This window comes from Arvicola amphibius, chromosome 3, assembly GCF_903992535.2.
Source record: "Arvicola amphibius chromosome 3, mArvAmp1.2, whole genome shotgun sequence".
In the NCBI taxonomy this organism is placed as follows: domain Eukaryota; kingdom Metazoa; phylum Chordata; class Mammalia; order Rodentia; family Cricetidae; genus Arvicola; species Arvicola amphibius.
In genome coordinates, this window is record NC_052049.1 from 39,511,792 (window position 1) to 39,532,389 (window position 20,598).

Sequence of the window (20,598 nt, forward strand, 5' to 3'; positions counted from 1 at the left end):
TTCTCCAGGTGCTAGTGGATCCAAGGCTCAGATAGTCATTCCTTGTGGTGGAGTTGGGGGCCACTGTTCTGTTCACATGTGAGGTCACTTGGAGATCGTGGACATTGTATCTGCTTCTGCTGGCTCTGGCAGAGGTTGGGAATACGGGCAAATAGGCAGGCCTTCCTTTCCTGCTGCCTATGCTCGCTCTCTCTCTCTCTCTCTCTCTCTCTCTCTCTCTCTCTCTCTCTCTCTCTCTCTCTCTCTCTCTCTCTCTCCCCTCCCCTTCTATCCTCTCCCATGATCCCCATGCTCCCAATTTACTCAGGAGATCTTGTCTTTTTCTACTTCTCATGTAGATTAGATCCATGTATGTCTCTCTTAGGAGCCTCTTTGCTGTCTAGGTTCCAAATTTTGCTCTCAACTTCTGTTTTAGAAAACATATATGAGAGAGATTATGTGGTACTTGTCTTTCTATCTCTGGCTTACTTAGTCTAAAACTCTCCAACTCTAGGCTATTGCAAATGACAAAATTTAGTCTTTCCTGACCGGTATGCCTCTGTGTATGGACACAGCTCATTTCCCTTTCTTAGCTACTGTGAATCATTCAGCAAAAACATGCACCTTTAAATGTCTCTTTAACATACTGACTTCCTTTTCTTGGGGAGTATAATCAGCAGTGGAGTTTCTGTATTATATAGTAACTCTACTCTAAGCTTTGGCGAAACAGCCATGCTGTTTTCCATAGTGGCTGCATTAACGTGTGTATATGATGTGTGTGTGTGTGTGTGTGTGTGTGTGTGTGTGATCTCTCAAATGTGTTTTCTAAAAAAGAAGTTGAGAGCAAGAATAGGATTTACTAGAGCCTGGGGAAGATAGATGAATGGAGGGGAAGATGTGGAAAGACTGACTCACAGATATGATATTATGGAAATAAGAAATACGTTTTGCTAATATATTGCAAAGTAGGATGGATACAGATTAAAATAATAGACTGTATATTTTTAAAAGGCTAAAAGCAAGAATTATGAATGGATTTATCGTAAAGAACTGATTATAATTTGTAAAGTTAGATATATCAATTTGAACGTTATTAGAGTATATATTTATTAAACCATCTTGGTGGAATTTATAAATATACATATATATTACCAAAAATGGGAAAGGGTTTTGCTTTTGCTGTGGTCCATGTCAACACATTTTCAGCTGTTGTCTTTCTATCATAGGAATTCTAAGTAAAAGGAAAACTGGTATCTTGCTATAGTTTTTGGTGTATATTTCCCTGGTGAATTCTGTTGGTGAATTTTCCCTGAAGTTCTTACCCATTTTTTCATCTTCTTTTGAAAATGTCTGTTTGTTTTTGACATTTAAATTGGACATTTGAGTTCTTATATAGTCTATGAACACAGTGTTATTACCTCCTTCTCTGATGTTCCAAGTTTATTATTACTTTCTATTCTTCACTGTTTATTGATTCCTTTGCTGTTCAGGAGTTTTTTAGTTTGAGGAAATTTCCGTTGTATGTGTTTGATTTTGTCTCCTGTCTAACACATTGCTTTGTGTGAATTACGCATTTAACCCCACTACATCACTTCCAGCACATGTTCAAAATATCAAGTATTTAATCACTTAAAATTTGTTGGCTGTCGGCTTGACTCTGAATGTTCTGGTGAATTAGGTTTGGAATCCATTTAATGTCATGCTTAAGTGAGTCATGTGATCTTTTGTGGTGAATCTCTCAAGAGATCACTTGAGAACAGTCTGGTAATGTTTGTCATTTGGACAGTGCTGTTAAAAATTGCCCTCAAGGCCAGAGAAATGGCTCAACAGTTAAGAGCACTTGCTATTTTTGCAAGGGATCCAGGTTTGGTTTCCAGAACCCACATGGTAGCTTACAACCCACTGTATGTCAAGTTCCAGAGGACGTGCCATTTATTCTGGCCTCTCTGGGTACCAGGCACATATAACAGTACACACACATGCAGGCAAAACACATGTAGATAATACAAAAACAAATCTTGAGTTGGAGAGATGGTTCAGCAATTAAGGGTAGGAGTTACTGCTCTTACAGAAGACCCGGGTTTGATTTCTCACACGCATCTGACCGTTCACAACTACCTGCAACTCCAGTTCCCAGAGAACCAATAGCCTCTTTTGGCCTTTGTGGGCTGTTGCACACACGTGGTACATTCATTCAAGTACACACATACCAATTAAAACAAAACAGAACACAAAACAAAACCAATATTAAGAATGAGTCAATCTTCCTTTAGGGTCTTTGTGACTTAACCTGAAGTCTTGCTCAGATTGCTAAATGCGAGCTTAGTGCCAGGGTGCAGTGACATGAACTTCATGATCCTCTTTTGACTCTCACTGTAGTAAAGAAGATCATTAGGAGAAAGAGCAAGTAAATCCCCCTTTTGTTTTCTCTGAGGTGGTATAAATCTTTTTTTTAAGAGTAGAGTTCCAGAATGCATTCCAATAGACTCACTGGGCTGACTGTCTGCATGCAGGCCATGAAAGGAATCACAGCAAAGCCTCTACTTTGTTACCCTGTGCCACCGCAGATCCTCGCCAGTGGAACCATCCCCTCCTTCTGCCGTTGTGATGAATAATCTATTCCTGAAGGACATCCTACTCATGACTAAACCTTTGAGTCAGGACTACGGTGTTTAAGAACTTCACTGAAAGAGACAAAGAATGACATTTCATATTTGCCACAGGAAAATTCCATCAAGGAGAAATCTCAGTACTGAACATCTGTGCCCTAAATATAAGGGCACCCTCATATGTAAAAGAAACACTATTAAAGCTTAAATCACACATTAAACCCTACAGGTTAAAGTGGGAAATTTCAACACCCCACTCTCACCACTGGACAAATCTGCCAGACAGAAACTTAACAGAAAAATAAGGGAACTAACAGATGTGATGACTAAAACGGACTTAACAGACATCTATAGAACATTCCATCCAAACACAAAAGAATATACTTTCTTCTCTGCACCTCATGGAACCTTCTCAAAAATTGACTACATACTAGGTAACAAAACAAACCTCAACAGATACAAAAAAATTAAAATAACTCCATGTATCATATTAACACCATGGTTTAAATTTACAATTCAATAGCAACACTAATTTCAGAAAGTCTACGAACACATGGAAATTGAACAATATTCACCTGAACCACCAGTGAGTCAAAGAAGAAATAAAAAAAGAAATTAAAGAATTCCTAAAATTCAACAAAAATGACGACACAACAAATCCAAATTTATGGGACACAATGAAAGCAGTGTTAAGAGGAAAGTTCATAGTACTAAATGCTTACATAAAGAAGCTGGGAAAATTTCACAGAGGACCGATATCCAAAATAAAAAAAAAAAGAATTCAAGAGACTTGACATCAAAAGAACAAAGAGTTCAATAAAAAATGGGATACAGATCTAAACAGAGAACTCTCAACAGACAAATCTCAATTGACTGAAAGACTCTTAAGGAAATGGTTAACATGCTTAGCCATCAGAGAAATGCAAGTCAAAACAACTCTGAGATTCCATCTTACACCTGTCAGAATGACTAAGATCAAAAATACTAATGACAACTTATGCTGGAGAGGATGTTTGATAAGGGCAACACTCCTCTAATGCTAGTGGGAATGCAAACTGGCACAGCCGCTTTGGAAGTCAGTATAGTGACTTCTCAGAAAATTAGGAAACAATCTACCTAAAGACTCAGCAATACTGCTGTTGGGGAGATACAACAGCGTTTTGTAGAACTCTACAAAAACCAGTGAAGAAACCAAATCCTGCTGTAATGTCATAGGCTTGTACAATATTCTATCCAGAAGGATGAAGAGGTAATTAAACAAGAACAAGAGAGTTCTTCAGTAGGATAAAAGATGATCTTCAGTAGGATAAAAGACAAATAATCTGAAAATTGATTTGTGCAAAGAATCTGTAGTGTGCAAAGTTCTGGTGCCATTCTATAGTTGTACACATGTTAACCTGAATTATCACATTATTTACATGTGCCTTTTGTAAGACTTGCATCCAAATAGTGAAATTTAAATATTTGTTTCAATATTTTGCCCTGAGTTTTATGATAAAGAAATCAGTACTTTTTTTGAAAAGATAAGCAAATAAATGACCACTTAAAAATAACCTTGACCATACATAGGATATTAATCTTGGAGCCAACAGACTAGAGATTTAAATCTTTGTGCTGCCTATACTAACTATACAATAATTTTCATCCAACACAAGTCATGAAGTGCATAGACATACTGAATACCTATGAAGTGACCTGTCTGCAGTAAAAGAGTAAGTCACAAAAGGCAGTAATCCAAGCCACCACCTTCTCAAACATTACACGCCAAGCTGATGGTAACGTAAATGTTAATAAAAATAGAGATCTTAGACTACCTGAAATAGCACATGTTATAATAGCATTGTTTAATATGGTGAAGGCTGGAAGCATGACTAATGCTTATATTTAAATGGTTCCTATGACTAAATTGTATTTTGCAGCATCCCCACATTCATAAATTGGAATTAAAATTCATGGCCTATTAGAATGCAGGATTATATGGAGATACAGTCTTTGCAAAGGCAATCAATTTAAAGTGACATTGTCATTGTAAGGTTGGCTATCATCTCATGTGACTGAAGTGTGTGATTTGACTATGGATACAGATAGACTGGAAAGGATATGGGAAAGGTCATCATTCTACAAATCAAGGAGTGAAGTCTGGAGCAGCTCTCTCCCCGATGGCTATCAGATGAAATCATTAATGCTCCAGAACACATTTCTGCCCTTAAGCCATCCGGTTTCCACATTGTTTTGGCAGTCCCAGCAAACTGACACACTCACATTGTTACACCTTGAACCATGTTTGTGTTGAACACTCTTCATTGGTCTTCATCTCCGTGGATTTCAACAGTCACAAAAGAGAGTATAGTACCTCGGAAAGCATTTGGCATGGATTAAGAAAAGGAAGAGAAATCATATCATAGACCTTTTATGAGATTATTATTTTGACTAATTCTACACAGATGGAATCTCTGAATGAGATGTTTACGTTCTTTTCAAAAGAGAAAAACAGCTCTAAATATTATAAAGATCAGTTGATCGTTCCGTGACTCAGGTTTTTTGTGTATTAAAAATGATTAAGACTTTGCAGGAAGGAAGAAGGTCCATGCAAACTGAGAAGCTTATCGTGCCATGCATTCATCTGGGCATCCTCTATAGTGTGGGCTAGAAGATCATCTACTTTTACAAGACACTGAACACTGATATACAGTTTTAATGAAACTATAAAGATGAGGACCATTGCCAAACCCCTGGAAACTGATGATTAAGGCAATTCTGTTGTCTCCTGGAGGAATAATGGAACCTGGGTTTTTTTTTTATAGTGTTTAATTGCATGGTTTCTAGGCCATTGCATTTTTAGTTATAATTTATCAGCACACACAGTGCTTAGACGCTCACTTCTAATTGTTCCTCACCTAAGGCAAGCTCTTAGTAAAACTAGTAACGCAAGCTATAGCACACAAACATAAGGGAATGTGAGACACAAGTCAGGGCTTCATAGGGAATTACAGCTGAACTAGAGGTAGAGAATCAGGCTGGGGTTTTTGGTTGACCTGGGAATCCTATTTCCCTTGCTTAGTGGAATGCAGCTATTATATTATGTCACTAGTAGGTCAGGTCTTTCAACTCTGATGAAGTTTATTTTCATGAGAAGAAAATATTACTAATATACAAATAAATCATGGAATGTTGTTATAGTATCAAAAATCTGTGGTTATTGTATACTTATCCTGGCCAAAATATCCAGGAATGATATTAGAAATGAGAAATGATATTTTCCTCTTTATCACTAATATCATTAAGAAAGCCTTTTTAAGGTTTAATTCTTGTTAAAACTACAAGAGCTAGTTCCAGGGAAAGCTCCAAAACTACAGAGAAACCCTGTCTCAAAAAACCAAAATAAAAAATAAAAAATAAACTAAATGGAATGGCCTGTATTTAGATCGAGTTTCTCATTTCTTATTATGTTCTCCCCATCTCTTACTAATGATTCAACCGGACCATTCCTGGGTCTATGTCTTACCGAATCTGGGTTACCAAGCACGCCATATTTATGAGGGCACTATTTACAATAGCATCAGTCTCTATGCCTAGCAATAGATAGATGTGTAAAGAAAATGTGGTACATAGACACAGTGAACTTTTTCTTGGCCATAAAGGAGAAGGAAACATTTCATTTCAGGAAAATGCAGGGTAACTAGAGAGCATGTCAAGCAAAATAAGCAAGACTCAGAAAACCTGTTATCATGTTTTTGCTTTTGCTTTTGTTTTTTAATGTATGGAATCTTTACATTTAAAAAAAGCATTAAAGTATAAAAGAGACTAGTTTGAAAGAGGAGAGGATCTAGAAGAAGAGGAGATATGGAAGAGAAGTAATGGAGGTTGATTATAATAAAACACATTTTATATAAGCATAATGTTTTATATGAAAACTTTTAATATATTATATTATATGTACATATAATATATATTAGAAAACTAAAAGATATTTTTAAGACCCAAGAACAAATGATTTCTAAACATTGGTATGGCCAAAAGATTGCAGATCAGCCAAACAGCCCCACACAGTGGCTGGCTTTGGGCTTTGAGCATTCAGTGTAGGAAAGAACCACATGGACTGTTACTTAAAGTCCGGGTGCTGGGGGTACAAGGACATCTGGTAGCACAGGGACTCTTAGATCAGTGGAAGGGAAAACTGAGCTATCAGGAAAGCGACCTCTGTGCCTTTTGCTGTGTCCTTCTTTTGCGTCCTTCTCAAACTCATAGTGCAGGAATTTCCAACCTGCTCTAGTATGCCTTGTTCTAAAAGAGAAAATCATCACCTTTGTGTGGGACACCATTGGGAAGAAGAAGGAAGGGAGGTGTGAAATGTTTCCATAGAGAAACATTTTAGTTTTAGTACCAAAGAGGGGGGAAATATCATTTGAATTTGAGACAAGAATTTTAAAAAGCTATCGAAGCAATTGCAGCTCTAGAGGAAGACCGCAGTGAAAACACAAAATGATGAAGAGTGCGTCAGACAAAGGAGAGGAAGTGGTACCCAAGTCACAGAAACACAGGAAATGAAAGCAACAGAGCTGAGGAAAGAAACTAAGAAAAAAGAAAAAGCCATCCTAATAATACATTTCAGTACAAACTGTCACATAAAACAGGCGTAGTGGGAGGCATATTAGAAAAAGGAAAGAAATCGAAGGAGCAAGAAATTGGAATAAAGAAATAATTTTAAAATAAGGGAAGAGAAGTGATGAATACACTAACGATATACACAAAAATAAAATCCCTTAGACAAATACTAAAATGGTATGCCATAACTGTGTATGCAAAAATTATTTTCAGTTTCAAAAGGGAAATAAACAAGGCCACAAAAAGGAAATGATTTATCATGCTTTGGGAAATTTTATAGAATGGCCAGCACTCTAATAGCCTTCTAAAAGTGTTACATAGCACAAATAAAAAGGGAATAAATTGGTTGCATGAGAAAAATTACCTAGTAATTATTAAGGAAGATAAAATGAACTTTTTTTGTTGTTTTGTTTCCAGTTTATTTATTTTTTATTAAAAATTGCCATCTCCTCCCCTCCTCCTCCCCTTTCCCTCCCCTCCCCTCTACCCATACCCCCACTCCCTCCCTCTCCAGGCCAAAGAGCCATCAGGGTTCTCTACACTGTGTTGAGTCCAAGGTCCTCCCAACTCCCTCCAGGTCCAGGAAGGTGAGCAACCAAACTGACAAGGCTCACACAGAGCCCGTCCATGTCGTAGAGACCAAGCCCATCGCCATTGTCCTTGGCTCCTCCGTCAGCCTCCACCATCAGCCACCCACAGAGAGTCCGATTTGGTCGCATGTTCCATCAGTCCCATTCCAAGTGGACTTGGTGGTCTCCCATATAGTTATCCTCCTGGATACTGGAAGTAGACAAGATTGCTGGACAAAAAATGGGAACATAGGGGTGGGGTGGGATGGGGGGAGGGGGGGATGGGGCGAGAAAAGTGTGAAGTGGAGGATGGGAAGAGCTTGGGGGAATAGGATGGTTGGGATATAGGAAGGGTGGATATGGGAACAAGGAATTATATATCTTACTTAAGGGAGACATTCTAGGGTTGGCAGAGACTTGACTCTAGAGGGGTTCCCAGGTGTCCAGAGGACGCCCCCAGCTAGGTCCTTGGGCAGCTGAGGAGAGGGTGCCAGAAATGTCCAGATCCTATTGCCATACTCATGAATATCTTGCATATCACCATAGAACCTTCACCTGGCATTGGATGGAGAAAATGACAGAGCCCCACATAGGAGCACCGGACTGAGCTCCCAAGGTCCCGATGAGGAGCAAAAGGAGGGAGATCATGAGCAAGGAAGTCAGGACCGTGAGGAGTGCGTTTACCCATTGAGACGGTGGGACAGATCTAACGGGAGACCACCAAGTCCAGTTGGAATGGAACTGATGGAACAGGGGACCAAACCGGGCTCTCTGAATGTGGCTGACGGTGGAGGAGGACTGAGAAACCAAGGACAACAGCAATGAATGTGAACTCTACAGCATGGACGGGCTCACTGTGAGCCTTAACCTTCACCTGGCGATGGATGGAGATAGAGACAGAGCCCCACATTGGAGCACCGGACTGAGCTCCTAAAGTTCTGATGAGGAGCAAAAGGAGGGAGATCATGAGCAAGGAAGTCAGGACCGTGAGGAGTGCGTTTACCCATTGAGACGGTGGGACAGATCTAACGGGAGACCACCAAGTCCAGTTGGAATGGAACTGATGGAACAGGGGACCAAACTGGGCTCTCTGAATGTGGCTGACGGTGGAGGAGGACTGAGAAACCAAGGACAACGGCAATGAATGTGAACTCTACAGCATGGACGGGCTCACTGTGAGCCTTAACCTTCACCTGGCGATGGATGGAGATAGAGACAGAGCCCCACATTGGAGCACCGGACTGAGCTCCTAAAGTTCTGATGAGGAGCAGAAGGAGAGAGATCATGAGAAAGAAAGTCAGAACCATGAGGGATGCGTTCACCCACTGAGACGATAAAATGAACTTTTAAACAGACTTTGTATTAGAGACTCTCAGCACAAGAAAACAATAGAACAAGATCCAAAAAGTATTAATGACACAAAATGCTATCCAAGCTGTCAATGTGCACGTGTTCATTGAACTCTATCCTTTTGAACAATAGCTGAGAACACTGCTAAAGCATGATTGAAACCTTAGTAATAGTAAGTTATCATCAATGACTACACTTAGTTATAAACTAAAGGAAACAAATGTGAGGCAAAAGCTTGGACATGTAGCATGCTCTAACCATGGAAAGAAGACAAACAAGTATGGGAGGAAAAAGTGCAAAGAAAGAACATTTTCTGATCACCTCACATGCACTGGTGAAAGCTTAAGAAAATAAAGATAAAGCCTTAGGGAACATTATTGTTTTGTGCTTCCCTGGAGTTGTACACAGTACATATGAACATATATATGGGGGATGCATGTGCACATGTGCTTAGGGGAGATTGTGCCACTTAGTCTGACTGTTTACTTACAGTAAACATAGATTGACAAAAAGCCTGATACAAGGCACAAGAAATTTCCTTGTGAACATTTGGTCGTGGTGGTCCAGGTGATCTCCAAAACAGTATTTCTGTTGCCCTTGGTTGTCTTTCGGTAGTTGGGGGAAAGCCATTGTTGCAAAGGACACTACACACTTATTACACAGGGCTTAAGTGAGGTCTAACCTGAATGTTTCCTTCCTGTGTTCTAGCTGCCATGGTACCAGAACGTGCTATGCAAGCTGACAGGGGAGAAAAGCAACTAATAATTCTATTCAGAGTGACACCTATAAATCACAACAATGACTAGCATGGCAACATACCCATAAAGGTATATATGTATCACTCACACATTGGCAATAATCACACTGTTTAATTGGACTTATGGTTCGCTCAACACAGAGAGAAAGCAAACTTCCTGGCAGTAGTGAGATCATGAATAGAGAATCTGCTACCATTACTTTGTTGGACCAGCATAATTCTTAACTGCATTCTAAATTTATACTTATACCCACAGGCAAATGTACCTATCACCATCCCTCATCATGGAAGCTTGACTCTGCAGCAAATGGAGACCATCACAGAAAACCACACCTGACCACAGTGCAGTGATCAATGGATTGTGGGGAGCCCAGTTGCAATGGATACATCTATACCACAGCTCCTTCATTTATTACACTGTGAACATTGCAGAAAAGGAGGCAGAAAATGTGTAAGAACCAGGATACCAAGTTATCTGATAGGAAAGAGTCTCTTATAGAAATAGTTACATAAACAAGACCCGAACAATGCTAAGGTCAGTAAACCTACTACCATGGAAATGGGGAGGGAGAATGGGAGGAGACAACTAACGTTTTCTGATAATTAGCTTCTACTAGTGAGGAGCCTTCTATCCAATACAAAGTGCCCAGCCCTGAAACCATAGCTATGTAAATAACAAAAAAGAGAACTCAATGGATTGTATTTACATATGCATGCATACATATACATATATGTATGTGTCACAATGATAATCAAAGTAAAACACTATCAGTTTGACAGTGAAGAAAATATGAAAGGAGATAAAGAGGGGATTTGGGGGCTTGGAAGGAGGGTAAAGGGTAAAATAAGTTAATTATATTTTATCTAAAAGGTATAAAATAAATAAATGAACTATTAGAGAATAAAGAAAACTGTTAAACAAGAAATTAGCAAAAAATTACTATTAACTAAGATTTTAGTTAGTACTTGTTTTTGTAGGAGAAATTTTGTCTACAAATAAAGCAATAAAAGACAAAATATAAAAGATTCCATTCATAAACCATGTTCATTGCTGCTCTAGTCACAATAGCTATGGTATTAATTCAGCCTAAATGTACATTAATGGATGAATGGATAAGGGGAATTGGTACAAATATAAAATGAAATGTTAGTAAAGAAAAACAAGATCATGTAATTTGCAAGTAAATGTATGGAACTGGGAAAATTATAATGATTGAAATAGACCAGCCAAGAAGAACAAATGCTGCATGCCCTCATATACAGTTCCTAGATTCTACATTTTACATTTGTATATTTAATTTGGATTACTTGTAGATGCTAAGACACTAGAAAATGCTCAGTAGCATGATGGAGGTCTCAATAGAGAGGGGATAGCAGAACTTAGGTAATATGAAAATACAGGATAAACATTCAAGGGGATTAAGCAGGGATGAGGATAAGGGAATGGTCAAGGTAAAGGAGCACAGAGGAAGGGTTAGAATAAATGAAGGGCACATTGGAATGCACATGGATACCTACTACTTTGTAAGCCAACTAAAAATTATTAGAGTTGGAAGGGTAATAGCCAGCTAAGCTAAATACTGTTGAACCTGAAAGCCAGGAGTTGTTATACAAAAGTCTTAGAGCCAGCTGTAGGACAGCTCCTTATGACTTATTGGTCATGGAGGTCCCAGGTGATCCCCTCAAAATATCGGCTTTTGACATTCCTCAATGTTGCTCATCAGAACTAGTAGACATGACTCCTTGGTGAAAATAGCACATGACTTGGGTGCATGATACAGAGTAACCCTCTGGAGCTGAACTAGAGACTTTGTCCAGTCTCTCTCTCTCCTCCCTCTCCATCTCTGCTCACCCATTCATATGCATGTGTGTGTGCAGTGTGTGTGTGTGTGTGTGTGTGTGTGTTTGTGTGCATATGTGTGTGTGTGCATGTGTGTGTGTTTGTGTGCATATGTGTGTGTGCATGTGTGTGTGTTTGTGTGCATATGTGTGTGTGCGTGTGTGTGTGCATGTGTGTGTGCATGTGTGTGTGTGCATATGTGTGTGTGTGCGCGCGCGCGCGTGTGTGTAAAGGCACCCTTGCCCAGCATTTATCCAGTTGGGAACCATATGAACTTCCATACCAACCTGCCAGACAAGATGAGCGTACCAGTGTAATAGCGACACAACAGTTCAGGGAGCCACCAAGTGCTCTATGGTTGGCTTTAAAGCCTTGTCTACAAAAGAAAATCCATGTCTGGGATTGTAAAGCCAATTAAAAACCATCAACGAGGAGTTAATAGGCCCTAGAGAAAAAATTAGGCTATTGTTTAGCAAAGTTGACATAGCATCATGTTGCCTTCTGAATATTTCTGATAATATCATAAATGCTGCTCTTAATTTTACTCAGAGAAACTTCCGTGCTCAGTGAATAATGTTGAATTCATAGATGCTCACAATTCTGAGAATAAGGGAAGGTTTAGGGCTGGGTCCTAAACAGGACATTCACACCTCCTTCTCTACGTCTCAGGGAATAAGGCAAAAAAGGTGCTAAAAAGATGTAAAAGCCATAAGACAAAAACTATGACCTGACATCGTCTGTGTATGTCAGATAATGCAGTTATGATCACAGTACTGGTTGCCTATAAATAGCATCCACAAGGCTGGACTTTTCATCAACCAGTAATAGACTGTAGAGGGGTCCACTTGGTTCTACTCCTCCATGCTGAACCATATGTTTCTGATGGATTCTGCAGGCGAGGCAGACATTTTCTTCAATAGTGTACTCCATGATGAAAACAGCGTGTATCATGCTCCAGTGAATAGTTCCAAACCCGTAGTCACAAGAAACAGACATGAATGTGAGAAAGAGACTTGTAGAGATGGGAGTTAATAGGAATGAGGGAGACAGGAGAGGAGGGTGAAAGCAAACAGAATGTACTATATACATATATACACATATGCAAATAAAACTGTCAATGAGAAAATTTGATAAAGAATAATATTAACCAGCAGAAAAATACTTGTACACACTAGAAGACCAGTGTACCACAGAAAACCCCAGTAGAAGTGTCTCCTCAATGGGTCTTCCTAAAGGAATCATCCATGGGTGACTTCCAAATTACTGCTGTTCCTTGAGATATGGGTAGAAAACTCCCCTAATCTACCATTTTTCTGGATAGCTCCATGTGAAAGAGGACCTTCATAGAAAATTTCATCAACCCTCCCAGCTTCTCATTGAATACTTATAGCACAACAATGTAGCTTTAGAAAATTATAAACCTGTAAATGTGCTTTCTACTGTGCACTAAGATAGACTCTAATGTAATAGTAAGAATGTCAACAGCAACCTTAATTTTGGAGCTATCCCAAGGATATTGTACACATTCCTGAGATAACACCAGTTATTTACTGTAATAATGTTTGTCACACCAAGCAAGCGGAGTTAAAGTCACTTGTTCTCTATTAAGGACTCATTTAACCACAGTACACAAAAATGGAATACTATACAAATAGTATAAGTATAGTAAATATATAAGGCCGATCTCCATGACTGAAGTAAAAACTCTTTAGTATATATCATTAACTAGAAAGAAGAAAGGCTGAGCGTAAGCTAGTGAAAAAGAAAGAGGACTGCTGGTGAAAACAGGAGACAGAAAATAGAGATATGGAGGTGGGAGGCACACACGGGAGGGCTGAGAGAGATCACAGCGTTTAGCCTGACACCATTAGGGAAGATGAATCATCTATCCTTATCGATGGCTTATGGAGATGTGGTCAAAAACCCATGTTGCTCTGGGATATTTGCACTGGAATTTGCTACTCTCAAGCACGCATATGGAAATGGCATCAATGTCTGAGCATGCTCATTTTGATATTTCGAAAGGAACGGATGAAGATATGCAGCTCCTGTTCCTCCCATCAACAATAATCCTCTTCCTCCCTGAGTTCTTCAACATCACATTCTGTCTTCTGAAATATGAACTTGACTTGCAGCTAATTTATTGCTCGCGCGGAGAGTATCTGGCAGAGTGTCTCGGTATTGGTTTTGGCACGTATCTTCCACCTGCATCAGAAATCGCAGAAAGCATTTTACCACTGCACATTGTCATACAAGCTACGCTCTTGCCAAAGCTAAGGCCTCAGAGATACAAAGCATGTTGCCCTCCCACTTGTCTAAGCCATTCATGCCAATTTGAAAGAGGACATCAAAGTGTATTTTATAAAAAGGTGATTTGGAATGAACAGCTTTCTGTGATTTCGAGGTTGGCATAGACTGGAACATGTACAGAGTGCCAAAATGAGTATGTTCCTAGAAAATTAGCATCATTGGTGGCAGTAGACAATGGTGTTAGTAATAAAAAAGGGTTTTGCACTGTGGGGTTGATAAAAAATATGACCTAAACTCATATGGCTGTTTGTCTGGTCCAGCAAGTAGACAGAAGTACAGAATCTTTACTAGGTAGAGCCTGGGTAATCTACAGCGCAATAAAAGTTGGTGTGAATCAAAACGAAATGGAGACAAGGGAAGGCAATGTTTCTAGAGAATGGAAAGAAGGCTTCAAAACTCAAACCCAGGAGATCTGGCTCCATATCTGGTTGTATGGCTGTACTCAAACGCATTCACATGAACTTATCCAAGAGAAGTTAAAGAAGGTTAAGTGTATTAGATATACTTCTTGTTACTGTGATAAGAGTCCTGAGAAGTTACTTACGGAAGAGGAGGTCTATTTGATGTCAGAATCCAAGTGTCTTATGGTGGAAAAGACATAGCAAAGGGAAGAGCTCTGGTTTGCGGTGACAGAACCATGAGCCTGCTTGCTCACATCTGTCTCAACAAAGAGAGGAAGGTAAATGCCTTTTGTTTGGTTCTCTTTTTGCCCTACTTGTTTTGTCTGGGAATAGAACCCATGAGATGGTGACATACAAACACTAGGTTAGGAATCCGGTGCTCAGCTGATCCTGTCTGGAAACAGCCTCACACACATACCCCAAGATGTACTTCACTACTGACCCTACTCATTTCTTAATGCACCCATGTTGATAATCAAAATTAACCATCACATACAGTTCTATAACAGGGACATACTTGCTTCCAAGTCAGAAACTCTGGGCACGGCATAATGCTTTGATTCTTTTATATACCGTGAAACAAGCATTGTGCTCTGCATTAAAATTCTAGAGTATTTTTTTTAACAATCTTCATTGGAAAGGTGAGTAAGTATACTCTTTCCCTCCCAGTAGGCTTGAACCTTTAGGTCTCTCATCATCATTTTCTTCTCAAAAAGAAGTGGAGGGGGAGAAAGACGTATGGAAGACAAGGGTAGTGAAGAAGGGGGAAGGAGAGAGAAAACAATTTGGGCTAGAGGCTAACAGATATTTTCATTCTAATGTATTATGGTACTGGGTAGACATGATGCCTAAGAATTAAATGTCTAATGTACCTAAGTTGAGCGTTGAAAGCTAGCAGCTAAATCCTGAATCATTTAATAGAGCAATTGTCTCCAAAAATGCTAATGGAAATTCACAAATGCTTTCTGCCACACCCACTCTCTTTTAGGGAACAGAGGAGAGTGTAGATTTATGGTAATAGAGAAAGCACCCAAACACGTAGCGGTTTAATTTCCTTTTATTATTATATTTTTAATTTACTGCAGATGACTCACACTTATTAGTATTCTCTCTGCTGCCACCAGCACTGAGAGCTGCTCCCTATCGGGGCCTTGCCAAACCATGAAAGCAAACAACCTTTTAAAACACATTCAGACCAGTCCCAGCAAATTGCAGGCATTCAGTTAAGTTCAGACGCACTAAAATGGATGGATTTCCCATTTATCTCAGAAACCTGGTCTGTATAAGGTAACACAGAGACAAAAATTAATTTTTAGAATGACAATACACTATAAATCATCTGAAGGAGTTCCGATGTCCAGATGGCTTTTAATATACAAGCAAACTAGATGGTGAGTGTCCAGATGTAAGCCAGAGCTTTTTTTTTTTTTTTTTTTTTTTTTTTTTGCATTGTGGTGAAAGGATGTTTTCAAAGGTCCCCCCAGCTACCCAGAGAAGCATTGGAAGTGAGTGAAGGGAGTAGCAAGAGAAATAAAGAAAGCAAACAAGGCTGCACATATGGCTGAAGTAGGGCCTGAGGCAAATATATGGGATAACCTCTACTTCCACGTATGTACCCCCTTCTCGAGGAACATGAAGATACAAGACGGAAACAGCTACAGAAGTAGATTATCAATATTGATATCTCAGTATTCAGATACAATGATGGAATGAAGATAGAGCTCTATCAAAAAAGATAAAAAGGCCATGACTCAAAAAGCTGAGACACAAAACAGAGAGAACGCTTGCTACAAAGCCCAGGAAGCCAGGGCAAGTTACGACCACCAGGTCGCATCTGATGCGTTTTAAAAATCAATATTCTCAGGCACAAGCCAAGAGGATGAAGACTGTGAAGAGCTTGAAGATACATGCCCTGGGAACAGCCCGATGAGTACCAGTGCTCTGCAATCCTATCAGGAAAATAAAAATAAACCCCTCCAACAGTTTTTAGTTTTACTATAGAAGAAACGGCATATAACACACACGCACACACACACACAGGAGAGACAGACAGACAGACAGAGAGAGAGAGAGAGAGAGAGAGAGAGAGAGAGAGAGAGAGGCAGAGACAGAGACAGAGAGACAGACAGACAGACAGAGACGGAGACAGACAGAGACAGAGAGGCGAGAGACAAAGAGAGATTACCTCTCAGGAAGGACCGAGCTTTGTGTAAGAGGAAATCTTTGAACCACGAGTCCCACTTACAAGAGCAGATGCTGTGACAGTCACAGCCACTAGAAAACCCCCTTCAGATGCAGAAGACAGAATGAAGTGTCTGTTAATTCGTTGCTCATTACACAAAAGAACAGAACACCCCAGGCCAAGGCAGTGAGTGTTCTGGAGCTATATTTCATACAAGAGATTCAAACTCCCCATGGCTGACTAGAGCAGGCTTTTGTTTGTCTAGATGGACATGAATGGAATATGAACCTCAAACTTCTGAGTTCATCCACAGATACCATTTTACATTGGAGTTATATAAAAATCACAGGTGGACTGGACAAAGACTATCAAGAGATAGCCTTTTTCTGGAAGGAGGAGGAGCGTGGCTCCTGCATCAGGACTTCAACAGTATATGGGCAAAGCTCATTAAACAGGATTAAAGAAGATACCGCCAGGCCCCAAACTGGAGCCAAATCCTCTCCTGCTAAAATCTATACAGCTCTGAATTTTACCGATTCCCAGGAGATTTCCAGGAGTTTATTTGTAAAAGGAGGAGGAAGAAATTAAGCCCAGGCAGAGACAGACCCAATAAATGTTATTTAAGAGTAAGGCTTAATTTTGTTTTCAGAAAGCAAGAGTATTCTAGACTAACAGTCTTCTATCATTCTTGTTGAATTAAAAGAAAATATAAAATATTGATAGTGAGAATTAAAATTCCTTACATCTAGTATTAGATGCATTTTCTAATGTAAATTTTACATTTCAAAAACATCTTGTTTATGGTTGGCTGGTTGTCTTTCTAGTAAAGGATAACGGGAAAAAATCTAAAACTAGTTTCAAAAACATACACCTGGACTGCCTCTCTCTTCCTGTCCTTTCCCAGCTTGCATCCAGAACCCCCCCCCCAGCTTCATCCTCCTGTTTTTGGGGCCACAAAATCCCACAGTGCAACCTGTTTGGGTGCTGTGACGGGGAATTGAGTGCACCCAGGCCGGTGGGAGGTCCCCTGTTTCACTAGCCTGCCTGCAGCAAGGTAGGCCCTTTGTCAGCGAGCTGCTTGGCCTGCAAGGAGACCTGACTGTCGACCAGAAGATCCATCATTCATTGGGGTGAGTGAGTGCCTGAACAGTGGCAGCTGCCCGGAGAGGGACCACCGACATTCCCCAACGCCCCCCCCACACACACTTCCTGCTCTTCCTGCAGGGGTTATTCTCCCAGGATACTGCCTCTCTCTCTTCCTGTCCCTTCCCAGCTTGCACCAGAACCTCGCCCCCCCCCCCCCCGCTTCATCCTTCCATCTTTGGGGCCACAAAATCCCACAGCTCAGCCTGTTTGGGTGCCGGAACCTGGAATTGAGTGCACCCAGGCCGGTGGGAGATCCCCTGTTTCAATAGCCTGCCTGCAGCAAGGTAGGCCCTTTGTCAGTGAGCTGCTTGGCCAGCAAGGAGAACTGACTGTCTACCAGAAGATCCATCATTCATTGGGGTGAGTGAATTTAATTCATTGGGGTGAACTGAACTTCTAAAAGAAGACCCAAAGGGGATTATTCAGAGGAAGAAATGGGCAGGCGCCAATGCAAGAATTCCTCCAACAATTTGAAAAACAACATGAAAGCACCAGAACCCAGCGAACTTACAACAGGAGGACTTGAACACACTAATCAAGAAGAAGTAGAAAAAAATGACTTTATGAAAGTAATAGAGTCCCTTAAACAGGAGGTGAAAAACTCCCTTAAGGAAATGGACGAGAAGAATAACAAGAAGTTTGAAGAATTGAGTAAATCCGTAAACGATATCCTAGGAAACCAAGAAAAAACAATCAAACAGATAATGGAAACAGTGCAAGACTTGAAAACTGAAATGGAGGCAAGGAAGAAAACACAAACCGAGGGCCAGCTGAATATGGAAAATCTATGTAAACGAACAGAGACTACAGAAACAAGCATAACCAACAGAATACAAGAGATAGAAGAAAGAATCTCAGATTCTGAAGATACCATAGAGAAAATAAACGCACTGATCAAAGAAAACAGCAAATCCAACAAATTCTCATCACAAAACATTCAGGAAATCTGGGACACAATAAAAAGACAAAACCTAAGAATAATAGGCATAGAAGAAGTAGAAGAATTACAGCTCAATGGTCCAGAAAATATATTTAATAAAATTATAGAAGAAAACTTCCCAAACCTAAAGAAAGATATTCCTATTAAGGTTCAAGAAGCTTACAGAACACAAAATAGACTGGATCAAAAAAATCATTCCCTTGCCATATTATAATCAAAACACAAAACATACAGAATAAAGAAAGAATATTAAGAGCTGCAAAGGAAAAAGGTCAAGTAACATATAAAGGTAAACCTATCAGACTAACACCTGACTTCTCTATGGAAGCCATGAAAGCCAGAAGGTCCTGGATAGATGTTTTGCAGAAACTAAGAGACCATAGATGCAAGCCCAGATTACTATACCCAGCCAAGCTTTCATTCACTATAAATGGAGAAAACAAAATATTGCAAGATAAAAACAAATTTAAACAATACGTAGCCACAAATCCAGCCTTACAGAAAGTAATAGAAGGAAATTCACAAACAAAGGAGTCCAGCATTGCCCAAAATAACTCAGACATCTAGTGACCCTTCACCAGCACATCTCAAAGAAAGGAAACACACAATCTCTACTACCAAATAAAAAATGAAAACCAGAGTTAACATCCACTGGTCATTAATATCACTTAATATCAATGGACTCAATTCACCTATAAAAAGGCACAGGCTAAGAGATTGGATACGAAAACAGGATCCAACATTCTGCTGTTTACAAGAAACACACCTCAACCACAAAGACAGACATCTACTCAGAGTAAAGGGTTGGGAAAAGGTTTATCAAGCAAATGGACCTAAGAAACAAGCTGGTGTGGCCATACTAATTTCTAACAAAGTTAACTTCAAACTAAAATCAATCAGAAGAGATGGAAAGGGACACTTTATACTCATTACAGGAAAAATCCTTCAGAATGAAGTCTCAATCCTGAATATCTATGCCCCTAATACAAAAGCACACACTTATGTAAAAGAAACATTACTAGAACTCAAGGCAGCAATCAAACCAAACACACTGATAGTGGGAGACTTCAACACTCCTCTCTCACCAATGGACAGGTCAATCCGACATAACAGAGAATTAAGAGACTTAATAGAGGTAATGAACCAAATGGACTTAACAGACATCTATAGAACATTCCACCCAAACAGGAAAGAATATACATTCTTCTCTGGGGCTCGTGGAACCTTTTCGAAAATTGACCATATACTCGGTAACAAAGCAAACTTCCACAGTTACAAAAACATATTAGTAACCACCTGCATCTTATCGGATCACCATGGATTAAAATTAGAATTCAACAACAAAGCTACCCCCCAGAAAGCCCACAAACTCATGGAAACTGAACAGTCAACTACTGAACCACACCTGGGTCAAGGAAGAAATAAAGAAAGAAATTAAAGTCTTCCTTGAATTTAATGAAAATAAAGACACAACATACTCAATCCTATGGGACACTATGAAAGCAGTGCTAAGAGGAAAATTCATAGCACTAAGTGCCCACTTATAAAAAACGGAGAAATCACACATTGGAGACTTAACATCACACCTGGAAGCTCTAGAAAAGAAAGAAGCAGACTCACCTAGGAGGAGTAGAAGACTGGAAATTATCAAACTGAGGGCTGAAATAAACAAAATAGAAACACAGAAAACAATCCAAAGAATCAATGAAACAAAAAGCTGGTTCTTGGAGAAAATCAACAAGATTGACAAACCCCTAGCCAAACTAATCAAACGGCAGAGAGAGAACACACAAATTAATAAGATCAGAAATGAAAAAGGGGACATAACCACAGACACAGAGGAAATTCAGAGAACCATTAGATCTTACTACAAAAGCCTGTATGCCACAAAATTGGAAAATGTAAAAGAA